We start from the raw sequence: 19987 nt of genomic DNA, 5'->3' as shown, positions 1-19987 counted from the left end.
TAAGTCTTTTCTAAGCCTAAAAGCAAAGAAAAGAATAATAAATGGGAAAATGTAATTAATGCACAGGAAAAATAAAAGAAACTGACTTTTAGAACAAAAGGACAAATAAAAAGCCAGGAAATTATTACTTGCATGTATGTCAAAGGGTTAATATCCTTCATCTCTAAAGAACTCTTAGAATTGATAAGAGAAAGAGGAACACATCTACAGAGAAAAATTGCAAAAGAAATTTAAAACTGCAATTCCCAAAAGAAGACCCATGTCTTACACGCATAAACTGGTTCACTTTCACTAATATTGAAACAAATGCAAATTAAAGAATAAGAGTATCATTTTCACCAATCAAATGAGTAAAGGATTTTTAAAAGATTGCATCCAGTGTTTTTAAGGGTATAGGCAAAACAGGTAATAGACTCCTAGTGAAATATACAAAGCCATATCAATGTGCCGGTTTGTAAAATCAGTTTAAAAATTGGTATACATTTAACCAGCAATTCCAAGTCTAGGAATTTATCCCAAGGCAATAGGGAAGTCTGCAACAATTTAATAATGTTCACCACAACCTTATCTACAACCACAAAAAAAACTAGAAATGGGCCAAATATCAAAAAAGCCTTCTTATAGGAATTAATAGTACATTCACAGGCCACTCTGCCACCATGAAAACCAATGTTGTAAAAAAATATATAAAGATGTGAAACGATATCTATGATACTACAGAGTGGAGGAAGCATGTAACCAAAGCAGTTGTGAACAAAGAAATTAATGTGCGTTTTATTTTCTTTGTGCTTTTTTCCTGTATCCCAGTATTTTACAATGAGCATGTATTAACAGTTTTAATTAATTCTTAAAATTGTGTTTTTAAATAATTACACAGAATCATTCTAATTATTCACTCTATGTGCATCCAATTATTTTCTCTGGCTATAAAAAAAAAACTTTACCTAGAATATTTGTATGTCAGGAAACTTTGGTAATGAATTCTGATAGTATGCCTAACAGTCAAAAGGTAAAACGGTACCGAATCTGCAACAACTATTTGAAGAAACTTCATCTCTAAGACCAGTTGGTTTGCTCTCAATGCTTATTAACAAACTTGACATTAGGTCAAAATCTGTATGTTCACAAAACTCCAAATAGCCTATATTTTAATACTATAGTTTCCAAAGATAAATAAAAACAGCCATTTTAAACTTGAAATCATACAAGGGTGGGATTCTCACTTAAGAAATACTTAATGTTCTTAAATTGGAACAATCAAACTGGTGAATGAAAATTCAGTTTAAAAGATATCTATGAAATGCTTAATAGCACAGATCTTTAATGAGCTAAGCTGAACCCTGTCATATTTGTTGTTTACAGGTATTCATTATTTCCCAGAAATGCTATGGTATAGACCTTTGCTACTCAAAATGTGGCCCTCCAACTGCAACCTCAGCTACACCTGGGTGCTTGCTGGAAATGCAGAATCTCAAGCCTAGTTCCAGACCTGCTACATCAGGATCTATAGCTTAACAAATCCTCGAGTGATTTGCATGCACATTAAAGTTTGAGAGATGCCAGAGTAGAGAAGCTGTAAGCTAAAGTGTTATAAATCATAGACAAATAAAGATTATAGATTAGGATAAAGCATCCCTAAATAGTACTGTAAGAGGATTTACTGCACAAACAAAACTCTCCGACCCTGTATCTGCTACAGTGGTTCTTTACTTTGGTTGCATATTAGAATTACCCATGGAGCTTTTAACACATACACCCTTGACCAAATGAACACATATCTATATTCTCCAAAGTTCTCCAGGTTATTCTATCATGCAGCCAGTCTTGAGTACCTCCTGATCTACTAGCATCAACAGGGCCTTTAGGAAAGAGATAATCAGTCTAACCATATCCAGGCATGACCAATCACTGCCTCTACTACCTCTTTTAACTCCCCCTGTTCAACACACCTCATACGGGATCTTAAGTCCTTCTCTGTCCCTCCAGGTACAACACAGCCCCATGAATACGGTGATTATCTTAGCACTCAGCATATAACTGGTGCTTGATGAGCATTTGTTGAAGGAATGAACCTGTCTAGATGGAAAAGAAAACAGAGGAAGACTGCCAAGCTAAATGTAAAGGAGGGCAAGTGGGTGCGTGGGTGAGAGCAAGTGGGTGAGTGGGTGAGAGCGATAGGAGAACATGTGTCTCTGATCCTTTAAGGCTCATTGATGTGAGACTTCAATGAAGAATAAGCCTTGTGAGCAAGACTTACTCTGCAATTAACAAAGTCAACTATCATTCTGACAAGGTGACAGGGAAAAAATCTGGGGAAGAGAGGCTATATTTTGGCACAGACACGCATTATGCCATAAAACAAATGAAGTATGAAGATATAAGCCTAACAAAAACCATACGATCATCTCAACAGCTGCAGAAAAAACATTCCGTAAAATCTAACATCTTTTCATGATAAAAGCCCTCAACAAACTAGGCATCAAAGGAACATACCTCAAAATAATAAAAGCCATATAGGACAAACCCACAGCCAACATCATACTGAATGGAGAAAATTTAAAAGAACTTCCCCTATGAACTGGAACAAGACAAGAATGCCAACTCCCACTACACTATTCAACATAATAGTAGAAGTCCTAGCCAGAGCAATTAGGCAAGATGTTGCAGGAAGTCAGGGACCCCGAATGGAGGGACTGGCTGAAGGCAGAAGAACATAAATTGTGAAGATTTCATGGACATGTATTAGTTCCCCAAATTAATATTTTTATAATTTCTTACGCCTGTCTTTACTACAATCTCTGAACATAAATTGTGAAGATTTCATGGACATTTATCACTTCCCCAATCAATACTCTCATGATTTCCTATGCCTGTCTTTACTTTAATCTCTTAATCCCATCATCTTCGTAAGCTGAGGATGTATGTCACCTCAGGACCCTGTGACGATTGTATTAACTACACAAATTGTTTGTAGAGCATGTGTGTTTGAAAATTACCGATGTCATTTTTCACAGAATTAGAAAAAACAATCCTAAAATTTATATGGAGCCAAAAAGACCCTGAATAGTCAAAGCAATCCTAAGCAAAAAGAACAAAGCTGGAGGGATAGCATTATCTGAATTCAAATTATACTACAAGATGATAGTAACCAAAACAGCATGGTACTGGTACAAAAACAGACATATAGAGCAATAGAAGACAGTAGAGAACCCAGAAATAAAGCCACATACCTACAACCAACTGATCGTAAACAAAGTTGGCAAAAATATACAATGGGGAAAGGATACCCTATTCAATAAGTGGTGCTGAAACAATAAGTGGTGTTTGAACAATATGAAATCTGGGCACCTTAAGAACAGGATAACAGCGATTTTCAGGGAACAAGGGAGATAACCTTAAAGTCTGGCTGCCTTTCTCTTATTACCCAAAATGGGTAAGAGAAATACCGCTGAATTCTTTCCCCAGTAAGGAATATTAATAATTAACAGCGTTGGGAAAAGAATGCATTCCTAGGGTGGGGCCTCTAAAATGGGTGCCCTGGGAGTGTCTGCCTTATGCAGATGTAGATAGGGATGAAACACACCCTAGTCTCCTGCAGCACCCCCAGGCTTGCTAGGATTAGGAAATTCCAGCCTGGCAAATTCTAGTCAGACCGGTTCTCTGCTCTTGAACCCTGACATTCTGTGCACAGCAGGACATGGAAGTTCATTAGTGATTCTAGTTTCGCCCTGACCTTCTGCCTTGTGACCTTTTGTTGCCCTTGAAGCATGTGATCTCTGTGACCCACACCCTATTCATGCACTCCCTCCCCTTTGAAAACTGCTAATAAAAACTTGCTGGTTTTACAGCTCAGGGGGCATCACGGAACCTGCCGACATGTGATGTCTCCTCCGGACACCCAGCTTTAAAATTTCTCTCTTTTGTACTCTTTCCCTTTATTTCTCAGACCGGCCGACACTTAAGGAAATAGAAAAGAATCCACGTTGAATTATCAGGGGGTGGGTTCCCCTGATAGCAAGAGAAAGAAATAAAAGGCATCCAAATTAGAAAAGAGGAAGTCAAATTATCTCTGTTGGCTGATGACATGATCTTATACCTAGAAAACCCTAAAGACTCCTCCAAAAGACTTCTAGATTTGATAAATTACTTCAGTAAAGTTTCAGGACACAAAATCAATGTACAAAAATCAGCATTTCTATACACCAATAATGTTCAAGCTGAGAGCCAAATCAAGAACTCAGTATCATTTACAATAGCCACAAAAAATAATAAAACTCCTAGGAATGCATTTAACCAAGGAGGTGAAAAATCTCTACAAGAATTATAAAACATTGATTAAAAAAACTGTAGATGACACAAACAAATGGAAAAGCATCCCAAGCATGTGGATTGGAAGAATCAATATCATTAAAATGCCCATACTATCCAAAGTAACATATAGATTACATGCAATTCCTATCAAATTACCGATGTCATTTTCACAGAATTAGAAAAAACAATCCTAAAATTCATATGGAACCAAAAAGACCCTGAATAGTCAAAGCAATCCTAAGCAAAAAGAACAAAGCTGGAGGGATAGCATTATATGAATTCAAATTATACTACAAGACTATAGTAACCAAAACAGCATGGTACTGGTACAAAAACAGACATATAGAACAATAGAAGATAGTAGAGAACCCAGAAATAAAGCCACTTACCTACATCCAACTGATCGTAAACAAAGTTGGCAAAAATATACGATGGGGAAAGGATACCCTATTCAATAAGTGGTGCTGGAAAAATTGGACAGCCATATGCAGAAGAATGAAACTGGACCCCTTTTCTTACCATATAAAAAGTTAACTCAAGATGAATTAAAGACTTAAAGGTAAAACCTGAAACTATAAGAATCCTAGAAGAAAACCTAGGAAAAACTCTTCTGAACATTGGCCTGGGCAAAGAATATATGGCTAAGCAATGCAACAAAAACAAAAATAAACAAAAGGGACTTAATTAAACTAAAGAGCTACTGTACAGCAAAGAAAGAATCAACAGAGTAAACCAACAACTTGTAGAATGGGAGAAAATATTTGCAAAAATGCATCCCACAAAGGACTAATATCCAGAATCTATACAAGGAACTCAAACAACTCAACAAGAAAAAAGCAAATAACCCTATTAAAAAGTGGGCAAAGGACATGAACAGACATTTTTCAAAAGAAGATATACAAGCAGCCCACAAAAATATGAAGAAGAAAATGCTCAGTATCACTAATCATCAGAGAAATGCAAATTAAAACCACAATGAGATACCATCTCACACCAGTCAGAATGACTAGTATTAAAAAGTCAAAAAACAACAGATGTTGGCAAGGATGGGGAGAAATGGGAACATGTACACACTGTTAGTGGGAATGTAAATTAGTACAACCTCTATGGAAAACAGTATGGAGATTTCTCAAAGAACTAAAAATCGAACTACCATTCGACCCAGCAATCCCACTACTGGGTATCTACGGGAAGGAAAAGAATCATTATATCAAAGAAACACCTGCCCTTGTATGTTTATCATAACACTATTCACAACAGCAAAGTCATGGAATGAACCTAACTGTCCATCAACGGATGACTGGATAAAGAAAATATGGTCTATATGCACATGTCTTTTGCAGCAACAGGAATGGAGCTGAAGACCATTGTCCTAAGTGAAGTAACTCAGAAACAAAAACTCAAATACCACACATTCTTACTTCTAAGTGAGAGCTAAACAATGGGTACACATGGACATACAGAGGGAAATAACAGACAATGGGGACTCTCAAAAGCAGGGAGGGAGAAAAGGCTTGATGACTGAAAAATTACCTTTTGTGTACAGTGTTCACTATTCGGGTAATGGGTACGCTAGGAACCCAAACCTCACCATTATGCAATATACCCATGTAAAAAACATGCACTTATACCCCCTGCATCTATTAAAAAAAAAAAAGGATAGAAGCCTGCCCAGCAACCAAATTCAGCTCTAGCAGTTTCTCCTGACCACGCTAGGAAGCACCCCTGAAAACATGGCTAAACATACACTCTATGCCAGAGTTTGGGTCAGAGACAGAGTGCCACCATGGTAACTGCATACATTTCAAGACCCTTGCATAAAAAGCACATGCCTCTCTTCAGCCACAAGGAATAGGAGAGAAAGACAAAGATGCTTGAATAAAGTATTCTCCAAATACATTTGAACAATTCATCATCTTATGAGACCCAAAATATTATCACTGATATCCTTTGCCCAGGTGAAAAGAGGAGACAAAAGCCAGAGGTTACGGATCTTAACAAATATTTCCTGTTCCCTCCCTTTAGTTTCCGGGAAAACTCTTTATCTCGCAGCACGAATGAAGAATATAACTACAAACATTTCAGGGTCTCTCAGGCCTTGGATCTCTGCTCTACAAGCAAACAAGAACAGCCTTTTGAGTTGGGAAATGCATGAGCAAAGAAAACAAGGTGGCCTCAATCCTGTTATCTGCCAAAACAAAATAAAGACACTGCGCCATTTGGTTCTTATATTTATGTGGTTTTCTGGAATCGTTTCTCCATTTTTACCTTCGCGTCCCATGCAGCTGTTAGAGAGCTGCTTCTATGGACTGTTGGGAGAGCACGCAACACATTTTCAAGAGTAACCCATGTTAACCCCGCACTGCTGAAGTTGGCTCCACACTCGGGGGTTATATCAACATTTCCTCCTTCAAGCAGATCTTCCACACAGGAACTCCTCCCTCCACCTGCTAAGAGGTGACCACACCACAATCCCCGGGCCGGGCTGGCAAGGCTGCAGGGGTGAGTGTGGCCAGGCCCAGGTTGCTCAGGTGCCCACCCTCCTTCCTCAGCCCTGCCGGGCGTTCTCCACCAATCGGCACTTTCTGGTTTCTTCCCCACTGTGGTAAAAATAACTTCCTCTTGAAGTATCTAAATCTGTATGTGATTTTACACACTTTTTTTTTTTTTTGGCACGTTGTCGGATGAATTCTGACACTAAAGCAGAATGAAATTGCAAGAGATCTGCAATCACATTTCTGTAAAGCTCTGACCAGATGAGTCAGTTCCACTGTTTTCTCGAAGACTGAGAAAATACTTCCAGGCAAGACACTGCATTCTAAGCACCACAGCAGTTCCTTCTCCCCTAAGCTTCTTAGGAACTTGGCAGTGTGGTAGATGGAGGGAGGCGGAGCAGAAGGCAGGGTGCTGTTTGTTGTGATCTGCCCATGGCTTACTGGCTGTGTTCTGAGCAGAGAGGGCGTCTCAGGGGACCCATCAACCCACATCGACGTGGATCCCAGAACTTGGCCGCACGTGCTTGGAGGAGCTGAAGCAGGGCTCCAGCCAGCCCGCTGGGGGCCTTGAAGCCAGGCTCTGTTGCACTCCTGCTAACACCCTCAGAAAAGCGGTGGGAGGAGCAGTCATTCTCAAATACCACAGTTTCGAAGAAGATCCCTTCTGACAGTAACATACCACTGCACAAAGTAGGCTCACTGAGGGAACTGGAAAACTGTTCAGTTCTGTGGCTTTTACGGGCCATGTAGACAGAGGAAGGGGGCTAAGATGTGTAAGGGAATCAAAACCATTTCATTTCTCTTTGTGCTTACTGGCCAGCCATGTCTCCTCTTCTGTGACTGCTCCTGTACTCTGCCCATTTATCTCGTGAGTTGGTTTATCTTTTTCTCATTGATAAACTGAACTTTTAAAGACCTGCATATTAGTTCCATTTCCTGGGGAGATGTTTGTGGTTTTTTTTGTTTTTTGTTTTGTTTTGTTTTGTTTTGCTATGTTTATGGGGTGTTACTGTTGAGCTTTCACTTTAATATAGTTTTTTTTTTCTTTGTGGTTTTTACTTTCTGTGTCTTCAAATGACTTCTGATGAGAAAGTACTGGTAAACAGACCTATTTGTCTGGACAAGATTTATGTGTGTAGCAGAGCAGGGTAGACATAATAGTCATTTTAGTATCTTCAATTATTTGAAGACTATAAAGTCCAATAGACAAGCCTATATAGCTTCCAGAAGAACAGCAAAAAATGGATGGAGGCTAGAAAGGAGTAGCTCACCACACTGTGAAGAACCCTCTTATCCACTGGAGCTGCCCACAGTGAAATGGGATGGTCAGTAGCAGGCAACCGGGAGGAGGCTGTGCAAATCCTCATCAACAACACAGCTTTCACCTATCACATAGTGAGACTCTAAACTCTGGAAACCCATGTCTTACTCTGCTTCTTCTCTCTTAAGACTTCCTGGGGACATTCTGCTTCCCCTAATTTCTAGAGCAAGTTCTGGCGGAGGTGGAGGAAACGCGCTGCTGATTTTAATTTTAGAAAAAATTTAACTATGATTAAGACTCAGAAAATGACAATGATGGCCTAAAATGTTTTTGTGTATTCTACTTGCCTTGGTCACTTGACTTCTGCAATTTTTAAAATAAGTGTTTGGGTCCAAAGAAAATAGCCTTATATTTGTTTCAGTTGCTACAATTATATGACCTCTTGTCTCTTTCAGCACATGATTTGAAGAACAGCAGAGATCTTAGAACGATCTACTTCAGTGATTCTCAAGAGAAAAGAAACACTCTCCCCTGGGAGTGCACAGAAAAATTACCTCAGGGACTTTTTTTTTTTTTTTTTGAGACAGAGTCTCGCTCTGTCGCCCAGGCTGGAGTACAGTGGTGCGATCTTGTCTCACTGCAAGCTCCACCTCCCGGGTTCACACCACTCTCCTGCCTCAGCCTCCCGAGTAGCTGTGGCTACAAGCGCCCACCACCATGCCCGGCTAATTTTTTGTATTTTTAGTACAGACGGGGTTTCACCGTGTTAGCCAGGACGGTCTCGATCTCCTCACCTTGTGATCCGTCCGCCTCGGCCTCCCAGGGAGCTGGGATTACAGGCGTGAACCACCGCGTACGCCGCATTCTTTTATTTTTTATTTTTATTTATTTATTTTGGGATGGAGTCTCACTCTGTCGCCCAGGCTGGAGTGCAGTGGTGCGATCTCGGCTCACTGCAAGCTTCGCCTCCCGGGTTCACGCCATTATCCTGCCTCAGCCTCCCTAGTAGCTGGGACTACAGGCGCCCGCGACCACGCCCGGCTAATTTTTTTGTATTTTTTAGTAGAGACGGGGTTTCACCATGTTAGCCAGGATGGTCTCGATCTCCTGACCTCGTGATCCACCCACCTCGGCCTCCCAAAGTGCTGGGATTACAGGCGTGAGCTCAGGGACTTTTTTAAAAGGACTTCCAATGCCATGCCCTTTCTCCCTCTCCTGGCCACTGAGATGTATTCCCATAGGGACAGTCAAGACCCTATGGAAACACTGCTATGGATGAGGGTCCTAAGGAACGGAAACAGCTGAGAATCATGGATCTAATGAAACTCCTTCATTGTAGAGATGAAGACACTGAAGCCTTGGAGGCTCACATGACTTAACACCGACAACTGACTTATTGTCGGGTCGCCCTGCACACCCAGGCCTAGTGCCCCTTCCATCCAGCCGCATGGCTCTGCCTGACGGTTCTGTTTATCCAATGGGAAGGCATTCATGTCAAACAGCCTTTGTGTTAAAGCAGGAAGCTCTGTGCTGGATGACAAGGTCAGGGTTTTTAAGGTCCCCAAACAAAATACAACTTTCTACGAAATAATGTAAAATCAGCATTTGCCTTCAACTGCTCAAGGAACTGGGTGATTGGCCATGCCAGATGGTATGGCTCTCACTTGCCGCAACACCTACTGGAGGCTAACAGAGCAAGGCAACACAGAGAGGCTGAGCTTGGGAAACAAGCAAGTGAAGACACAAGATCTGCTTCTGCGGTTCACTGCTCTTGCTCTGACTGTCAATGAGAGGGAAGTGGGAACTGAGAAAAGAAAGCGGGCGTACTACTGGACGTGGTAGTTTCGTCATGAATGGGGGAAGTTCTGGGAGCAGGCACAGTGTATGCCTGGCATTGTGATTATTTCTGAAAGGATGTATCTTATGGATCACTAGTGCAATCCTAGAACAGCTGGCTATCCCAGAGAGTAAGCGCCAGCATACTCCCTCCACAAAGCTATTTTTATTTTGTGAATGCAGGAACAAAAAAAGTAGTGTGGATAAATTCAAAACAGAGGAAATCAGGCTGTGCAAAAAATGTGTCATTTAAAGACTATCTCCAGGAAGCAGAAGAGAAGAAGCAGGAAGGGGTACATATATGTAATTAGTGGGATGGATGAATTACCGGAACTTGTCAGGTGTTGAAGAGCCCTTGCCAAATACTAGTGAAGTAATTGTGTATTTCTAGGTTTGATTGCTTCTTTCAATTGGAAGCCAGGTTATCAGTGAATCTGTATACTCCCCCAGCTGTGTGCTGATATGAGTGTGTGTGTACACTCATAGTGTATGTGTGCTAAATGAAGAGGGAGTTAAAGGGAAGCAAAGAACAAGCTGAGAAAATTGGCAATTGTTGAACTTAAATGTCAGGCCTTGGGTTAGAGAAGTATCCTGTAAAACAGCAATTATTAATCCTATTGTATACATCAAAACATCAGAGGTTCAGAGAAGTTAATAAAATTATTCAAGCTGTCCCAGCTAATAAATGGTAACACAGTGCTTCACACCCGGAGCTGTGCTCCAAAACCTATATCCTTCCTACTGCCTGATGCTTCTGCCCCAAAGAAGGCCTTCCGTGAATATTTGTTGAATGACTGAACAAAGGAATTCATATGTCTCAGAATATTCTCATTTTTCTTTCATCAAGATTATGAAAATTGTACTCCTTGAACTAAAAAACAGCAATGGTGTTTCCAGAAATGCAGTACAGTTAAAGGTAATAGGTTATTTAAATCATCTATTAATGAATTAACTAAGAATTGCCTAATCAAAGCCATGACTTAAGGTTATTATAGTATCTTTCACCAAACAAGTGTAAATGAGTTGGTGCATTGAGACCTAATTTTACAGTATGGTCATGTTGCAGTTCTAGGTTAAACTCTGTTCAGTCCCTATTTCAAAAATCACATCATTCCACTGTCTCATCTCCTTCATGACTTAAAGTCATGCTTGAAACATACTGGCTAATTTAACACAAATTGCTACCTAAAGAAGACACTAACCTACAGAAATAACAGCTATTCTGCAAACTTCCAAAACAACTGGTCTAGGATTTCAGAAAATGACAAGTAACAAGAAGTTTGCATTCTAACTGTATGCACACAAATCTCTAAACTGATCTCAGCTATTCTTAATTACAGAGAGAGCTCTAAAAGTGTAATTCCAAATGCCCAAAGGTAAGAAGTGGACAGTTATCTCTGTGCACAGAAGGAAATGTTTGTGTTACCAGGTATGATGGCTTGTGCCTGTAGTCCCAGCTTCTCAAGAAGCTGAGGTGGGAGGATGGCTTGAGCCCAGGAGGTTGAGGCTGCAGTGAGCTCTGATGGCACCAATACACTCTAGAATGGGCAACCACCTCTAAACAAAACTATATGTACTCATATGTCATAAGTGGTTGTAATGTATTTGCTTGGAGCATCAGCTTCAAAGAGCAAGAAAGAAATAGGCTAAAGGCATCAACTGAGCTAGAGTCCTTCTTGGCATCCCTCCCCATATTCTCTAAATAGAGACCAAACAAAGCAGGATTTGGAATCCTAGTGAAGAACAGTTGCTCAGCAAATATACTGAATCAACAGCCACTTCCTGAGGGCCTGTGTGGAGCACCCAGAAGAGATGTCAGAGCAGGGATGCGAAGCACTGAATAAGCTTCCTCCCTTCAAGGTGCTTGCTCACAGATGATCACAATACAAGGTAGAATGTCAAAACTTCATAAGAGATCATGAAATAAACAAATACTTACAGGAGTTTAGAGATCCTAATTGGAATTGTACCTTCCTAAACAACCAGTACAAAGACATTAGCAGAAGTCTAAGCAGGCAGCGAGACAACAAAAATGAACCAGTGGCAGTTTTGGGGAAATTATTGACAATCAATATAAACCCTGAGACAGACCAAGAGGTATGGCGTAGCTTCAAGACTAAGCAGCTATATCTGGTTCCCTGGTAATTTTGAATGACAGTGTATTAGTCCGTTCTCATGCTGCTATAAGGACATACCTGAGAGTGGGTGATTTTTAAAGGAAAGAGGTTTAATTGACTCACAGTTCCACATGGCTGGGTATGCCTCAAGAAACTTACAATGATGGCAGAAGGGGATGCAAACACATCCTTCTTCTCATGGTGGCAGGAGAGAGAAGTGCTGAGCAAAGGGGAAAAGCCCCTTATGAAACCATCAGATCTTTGCAGCCATAAAAAAGGATGAGCTCATGTCCTTTGTAGGGACATGGATGAAGCTGGAAACCATTATTCTCAGCAAACTATCACAAGGACAAAAAACCAAACACCGCATGTTCTCACTCATAGGTGGGAATTGAACAATGAGAACACTTGGACACAGGAAGGGGAACATCACACACCGGGGCCTGTCGTGGGGTGGGGGGAGGGGGGAGGGATAGCATTAGGAGATATACCTAATGTAAATGACGAGTTAATGGGTGCAGCACACCAAGATGGCACATGTATACGTATGTAACAAACCTGCACGTTGTGCACATGTACCCTAGAACTTAAAGTATAATTTGAAAAAATCACCATTTTTCACCTGGATGATTACCAGAACTATAGAGACGACATCTAGCTCTGTGGAGGTGGCAGGAAATGTGAATTATGTGTAAATTACTTCAACATTTTGATCTAAAATATTTAACAAAATTTAATAAATTAAAAATGCTCATAATTGGAATACTGGACCCCAGTAATCCAGTTTTGGGGAATGTGTATTAAAAAAAAAAAAGAAAAAAAAAAGAAACCATCAGATCTCATGAGAACTCACTATCACAAGAACAGCATGGGGGTTAACCGCCCCCACGATTCAATTACCTCCCACAGGGCTCCTCCCACAACATGTGGGGATTATGGGAACTACAATTCAAGATGAGATTTGGGTAGAGACATAGAGGCAGACCATTTCAGAGAGTGTTGCCAATTATTCAAACTGAGGCCAAGCAGCATCTAATTGACTGCAGTTATTTTAGAGCTTCTTATTTTGATTATATATATTTTTGAAACCTACTAAAATTTTCTGTCATTTTTGTAAAAACAATATTTCTTCTTAAAACTCATAAGTTATTTTACTCAAGAGAAACATACGTAGCAAATACTGTTCCTATATATTTGTCCTTCATATTATACCACAACATGAATACAAAATAAATTGCATATGGATTCCAATTTCATGAGAATGCTTAAGATTTCCTTGGTTGCTTCATATATTGTATAAGGAACATAATAAACCCAAATGTTTTCTCCTGCTGAGCTCATCGGCTCCATTCTAGTGAGCAAATATAAAGACAAAATATAACCATTGTACTATAATCTGCTGTTCAAAAATTAGCTAAATTCATATTCCACATACAAGTCACAGCAATCTTTGTGACATCTCTAAAATAGGTTAAGTGTTAACTATCCATGAATTATCATACCTTAGAGATAAATGTAAAGTGTTTAATATTCAAAGTAATCCATAACTGTAAAACAAGACCCCCAGGATTCTTTAGAACAGATCCTTGTTTTCAATCCATCTTTAGAGTTTATTTAGGTTTTACTATATACCCAGATACCGTACTTAACACTTTAAAACTCATTTACATATAAAACTAATTTCTTGCTCCTTGATAAGGTGAACACCTATAATATAGTGAACAATACATAACGGTATTGTATTTCAGTCAGTATCATATTTCCCAACCCCCAAATTAATAGCAAGATCATATATCTGAAAAGGGTCTACTGTTAAGAATATATAAATAATGTTTACAACTCAACAACACAAATACAAACAACCCAATTCAAAAATAGGCAACTGAGGTAACTCAGGAATGGAAAACTCAACATCATATGTTCTCACTCATAAGTGGGAGCTAAGCTATGAGGATGCAAAGGCATAAGAATGACACAATGGACTTTGGGGACTCAGGGAGAAAGGGTGGGAAGGGGGTGAGGGATAAAAGACCAGAAATTGAGTTCTGTGTATACTCCTTGGGTGACGAGTGCACAAAAATCTCACAAATCACCACTAAAGAACTTACTCACGTAACCAAATACCACCTGTTCCCCTAAAACCTATGGAAATAAATTTTTTAAAAAAAATCAGTGGCCGGGTGCGGTGGCTCATGCCTGTAATCCCAGCACTTTGGGAGGCCGAGGCGGGCAAATCACGAGGTCAGGAGATCGAGACCATCCTGGCTAACACAGTGAAACCCCATCTCTACTAAAAAATACAAAAAAATTAGCCAGGCATGGTGGCGGCTGCCTGTAGTCCCAGCTACTTGGGAGGCTGAGGCAGGAGAATGGCATGTACCTGGGAGGCAGAGCTTGCAGTGAGCTGAGATCGCGCCACTGCACTCCAGCCTGGGCGACAGAGCGAGCCTCCAATCTCAAAAAAAAAAAAAAAAAAAAATCAGCAAAATGTGAATAGACATTTTTCCAAAGAAGATATACAAATAGTCAACAAGCACATGAAAAGATACTCGACATCATTAATGCAAAACACAACGCCAATGAATATACCACTTCATACCCATTAAGATGGCTATAATAAAAAAATGGAAAATAAGAAATGGCAGTGAGGATGTGAAGAAATTGGAATTCTCATACTTTCTTGGCGGGGGATGTAAAATGGTGCAGCCACTGTAGAAACAGCTTGGCAGTTCCTCAATAACTTAAACTTAGAGTTACCATATGATTCAGCAATCCCACTCCTAGGTATATACCCATAAGAACAGAAAACAGGTGTTGAAACAAAAGCTTGCAACACAAATGTTCATAGCAGCACTACTTACAGTAGACAAAAGGTGAAAACAACCCAAATGTCCATTAATGGGTGAATGGATAAACAAAATGTGGAATATCCATACAGTCTTATGGAACATTTTATTCCGCAATAAAAAAAATTCTTAGGAAATATTATTTAGCCATAAAAAAGAATTAAGTACTGACACATGCTATAACATGGATGAACCTTGAAAACATTATGTCAAGTAAAAGAAGCCAGTCACAAAAGACCACATATTATATTATTCTATTTATATAAAATGCCAAGAATAGGCAAATCTATACAGACAGAAAGTAAATTAGCGGTTGCTTAGGACTGGGGTTGATGGGGCAAAAGTGTTGGATAAAGGGTATGGCGTTTCTCCTTGTGGTGATGAAAATCTAAAATTGTGGTAATGGTTACACATATCTATAATATATTAAAAGCTATTAAACTATTAAAAACTTTACATGGGTGAATTATATGGTATATGAATTATATCTCAACAAAGCTGTTTAAAAACTAATAGCAAATGCTGAAATGTTGTTCATTTGGAATTCTCTTGCAAAACAGTTGCTACATTGACTTTTGCAAATAAGAATTTTTGTGAAATGTTAGTGTTCCTGTCCCTATTTCTGATAAAAAAGGGATTTATGTATATCACTGTTTGCTTAAAGCCGAGTTTCTATGTAATACAAATAAATGTATTTATGACAAAATTCATTTGTGGTCAAGTCTTCTTTCCAAAAAACAAAAAACAAGCAGTAACTCCTAATAATTCTAGCAGCTACAATCCATCAAATAAGATGCGTTTTCATTGTCCATCATGGACACCCACCAGTACAGCTGCAGGCCAAGCTACTGTTTTTGCTCCTTCAGTCTCCCTCTGAGGAAGCAAAAGATACTATTTCTTTTGGGACTCAAAGAGCTTGACCACTTTCTTTCCAGTTTCTCCAAAACAAAACTAACCACTGTCTTAAGCCTGGATTGATGACAGGGAATTTGAAGAAAGACAGTATTTAGATAACCCACATTTATATGTGTTCTTAGACAATTCATACTAAGACTAGTCTACATTAAAAAATAGTTTACAAGGCAGATTGCTTTTCACCATTCATGCTATTTGTTTACAGAACGGATTACCATAGCTGAATTCCATTTTCTACCCTTTCTCTAATACAGTGCCACTGTGTCCCCAACCAACCCCACAATATAAACTTGTAGCTATGAACAAGAATATCATTTTTTCTATGTCAACAATTTCTATTGATAACGTCATATTTTATGCATTCATTTCCTAGATTACTGTTTGGAGCCTAAAGTACTATATTTATACCATGTGTAAAATGCAGAAGAAAAATAAAATTTGGCTTTTTAGCTTCAAAGAAACTATTTTGTAACAGATATGGACCTCTATTTTCACATTTTCCTTTAAATGCACTTAAACTTAGAGAATTTCAAATTCAATAACATGACATACTTTTCATTTTTTGACTCTAAATTGCCAGGCTCATATATAATATATGTAAAGATTGGCAATTCTGAGAACTAAAGTTCTATATCTCCATTTAAAGTGGTATAAATTAAAAATGGAAAGGAAAGCATATCAGCTTGGAATGAGTCCAACAAGTTTAGCTCCCATAAAGTCTAAATCACATATCCAAGGCTGGATGATAAATCATTAGAGTTTGTCGGTTGTACAAGATCAGTAGTAAGCCATCTGGCTTATTCTGTTTATATCAATGAGTCTTATTCCAAGTTTTTGATATTTCCACAGCTCATAAGTAATAAGGCTACTGGCAGCAAGGCTGCATCATAACCTAATTTCTGGGGGAGATTTTATTTGATTTTTTGTTTGTTTTCCATAGCAAAACAAAGTTTGAATGCCATTTCAAAAAAAAAAAAAATTCACTGAATTGGAAAGACCATGGTCTCCAAGCTTAAGTGTAGCATTTGCTATATATTTCTATTTACCCCAATGTATGTTTGTGCTCCCCCTCCACCCAATCTCAGGGTGGGAAATCAAGATAACAGTTATCCTTGCATGATTTTCCTCCCCATCACTTCCTTTACTCTTTTCAAATGTGTTACAGCAGAACATTCTCTAAGTAGAACATACTCTGCCTTTCCCCAAATTGACTAGGAAGAAGGACTGTTCACCACTGTCTCCTATGGGGAAGAGAAAGCATCATCAGTGGCTCTGTTCTCGTCCTTCCCCACACTATGCTTTCCGGTTGCCCCACGTCAGCCTACTCCTCACCTACTCCTCACGTCACACCTCTCCTAACCTTGGAAGGTCTAAAGCCAGCTGGGGTGGGTGCCGTTGGCTGGTCCTTCCCTCAAAACGGTGGGGCTTAAGTAGCAAACAAGATGCATTTTTAAAAGTTGAAATTAAAAACTGAAACCATGTACATTTTTAAATCACATTTTTAAATACTTTAAAGTATTAAAGTACCTTTAAATACTTTATAAATCTACCCACCCCGCCTCACATTCCTCCTTTCTCTCAAATACATGGGAAGCCTCCAGAAAGCAATACTTTGTTGTTGCTCAACAACAATGGTTCTCAAATTCTCTGCGTTGGAATCACCTAGAGGACTTGCTGACGCACAGATTGCTGGGCCCTGTGCCTAGACTTCAGCAGCTTTGGGATAAGACCTTAGCTTGTACATTTGTGACAAATTCCCAGGTGAGGCTGATGCGGCAGGTCCAAGGACCCACATTGGGAACCACTAGCCTAGACATAGCACAACTGCTAAAGAAAGAGAAAACGCCCGGAAGATGCGAGTCCAACCAACATTACTCCCAGTTGTTGTCCAGCTCAGGGAGGGTCTAGTTCCCTAAATAAATGGAGGCCACATAGTGGGGATTAATACGGAAAGGTAGAGTTAAAGCAGACCAGCTGCTTGAATTATTTCCCTTCTCTGCTGGCTCCTCAAGATACTCAGAGTACAAGTATCAAGAAAAGGAAAGTGGAATTATGGATGTAAATGTGATGGATCGTTTTTAGCCAGTCCCGATCTTTAGATTCCCATTTGCATCTTGGCTGTCCTTCCATTTTCTCCCTTAAACTGCCCATAGTGCTATGCAATGGGTACTGCAATCAGACAGACATGGGTTGAAGTCCTGCCTCGCTTGCTATGTGTCCTTCATAACTCTTTGCCCTCATTTTTTCCATACAGAAAATGGAAATAACAATAGAACCTACCGACAGTGTTGCTGTGCAGATTGAATGTCACCCTGTGTATGCACTGACTGGCACATGCGTGATAAATATTAGCTTTTACTATGAATGCTACTGTCTCTTGGCTTTCCTATGAGAATATTCAGTACGATAAATATCACACTACCTGTTTGATACAACAGGTTGGGTCATTAATTCAACCAATATTTATTGAGTGGCCATTGTGTGTCAGACATAGAATATTGTATAAGTATACTGAAATAATACTCTGTAAAGAAAAGTGTTTGATATAAACATATTTTGATTTGGAAAATTTTTACTTTACATGAACTTACATTTACGAAAAATACTTGCTGCCAAAATTGGCTGAGGAAATTGAGAGGATGTGTTTACTAACCACAAGTTTTGTTTTGACAGACACTAAAATAAAAGAATGGAGGAAAACAGGGGAAAGTAATTCTGCAGACACAGTGGCCTTATATTATTAAAGGTATATTTTAGGCCATCCAAAATACCACAAGCCCACTTTTCCCAAAAATCATTATATTTACGTAACAGGGAACAAATTTGGCCAAGGGTATTCTATTTTCAGTTCACAATGATGTCATTTTGAACCTATCACATCAGTCAGAAATATAATGATCAGCTAGTAACAGGAGCAGCATTCAATCTTTCAGTTCTTCCTAGTTTCCTGAGCAGAAGCTGAGAATTCACCCTTCTACCAACTGACCACCCAAATTTATCAGGCCTCATTGTTTGGAAATATAAAGTGAAAATGTTAATGCAATATATGTTGAAATGTCTTGATTTTATCCTCAGTAGTACCTTTGCTCCTTCCTCCTCCCAGAATTTCCCTTCCTCAAGAAAGGTGTCAGAACCCCAAAACTTTAGGAGCTGGGTGGAGGTTTCATTGACAGTCAGGTGTGGCTTCTAATTCTGCCATGAAACACCAGGCCTATGAAGTCTGAGTACCCTACACGAGGCCAGGTGCTTTGAGGACAATGAGCACAGATGACTTCCATCCTGGTCCATTACACTTTTCCCTACACCCCTGGCCTCCATCTATTACTTAAAAAGAACTTCCACAAGAATTCACTGTCAGATTTAATGGAGAAAGACCCTGAGCCTCAACGCTTGCCTCCCAATGTCTGTTAACAGGGATTGCTGCTGGTGATGAAAATACTGTTAACTTTTGTGGCACTAGCAGGTGTCAGAGAGTGGAGGAAGCTATGAGACTCCACAATACAGAACTTATGAAAAGAAGAGGTTTGATTCCCTAATAAAGGATATATTGCCCCAAATCCTCTATGAAACCAAATGCTATGGAAATCTACTTGGGCCAACTTTTCCTGTAATCTGTAGTTCCCCAAAGTTTATAAAGAAATAAAAGTGTAACTTTTAAAATATGAGGTCTTGTACAAGGTAAAGAATATTATTTTATCCACATCTACATTTCCAAATGCCCTAACACATTTGTAACTTGGCCGATGTGGTTTTGTTTTTGTTTTGCTTTGTTTTGTTTGTTTGTTTTGGGTTTTTTTTTTTTCCTTTTCTTTTATCTTTTCTCCAAACGGTCTACTATCTAGACCTGTGGCTTCTGCCACGAAGTGACGTTTGGGGTAACTGTGGCAGCCTCCAGCTGGCCCGGGTCATTTGGCCCATTTTCTTTCCAGCACTTCGGTGGCTCTGCTTCCCCGCACTCGCTCTCATCGTGCAGATGCTCAGGCTTATCACTTCGGATGCTTGCAAGAAGCTGGAGCTCTCCCAGCCTTCACCCCCGCACGACCTCTTCTGGCCACAGACTTGGGAGGGATCTGCATCCTCCCTTGGCTCGAACGCGAGTGCCAGCATCGTCCTTGCGACCTGGGCTTGCGCTCGCCTGTCCCTGGCACCCCTGGCTCCCGCAGCCGAGACGAGGGAGCTGCGGGGTCACGCCTTCTCGCTGGAGCG

General features: G+C 39.8%; 1 protein-coding gene across 1 annotated transcript in view; it reads right to left on the bottom strand.

Moving 5' to 3' along the window:
- Positions 1-19987, bottom strand: part of UST (uronyl 2-sulfotransferase) — a 332659-nt gene that overhangs the window by 311585 nt on the left and 1087 nt on the right. The window lies entirely within an intron of this gene.

The sequence above is a fragment of the Pan troglodytes genome, chromosome 5 (assembly GCF_028858775.2).
Source record: "Pan troglodytes isolate AG18354 chromosome 5, NHGRI_mPanTro3-v2.0_pri, whole genome shotgun sequence".
Lineage (NCBI taxonomy): Eukaryota > Metazoa > Chordata > Mammalia > Primates > Hominidae > Pan > Pan troglodytes.
The sequence above is the reverse complement of the archived record's forward strand: the minus strand, read 5'-3'. Positions and strand labels throughout refer to the sequence as shown.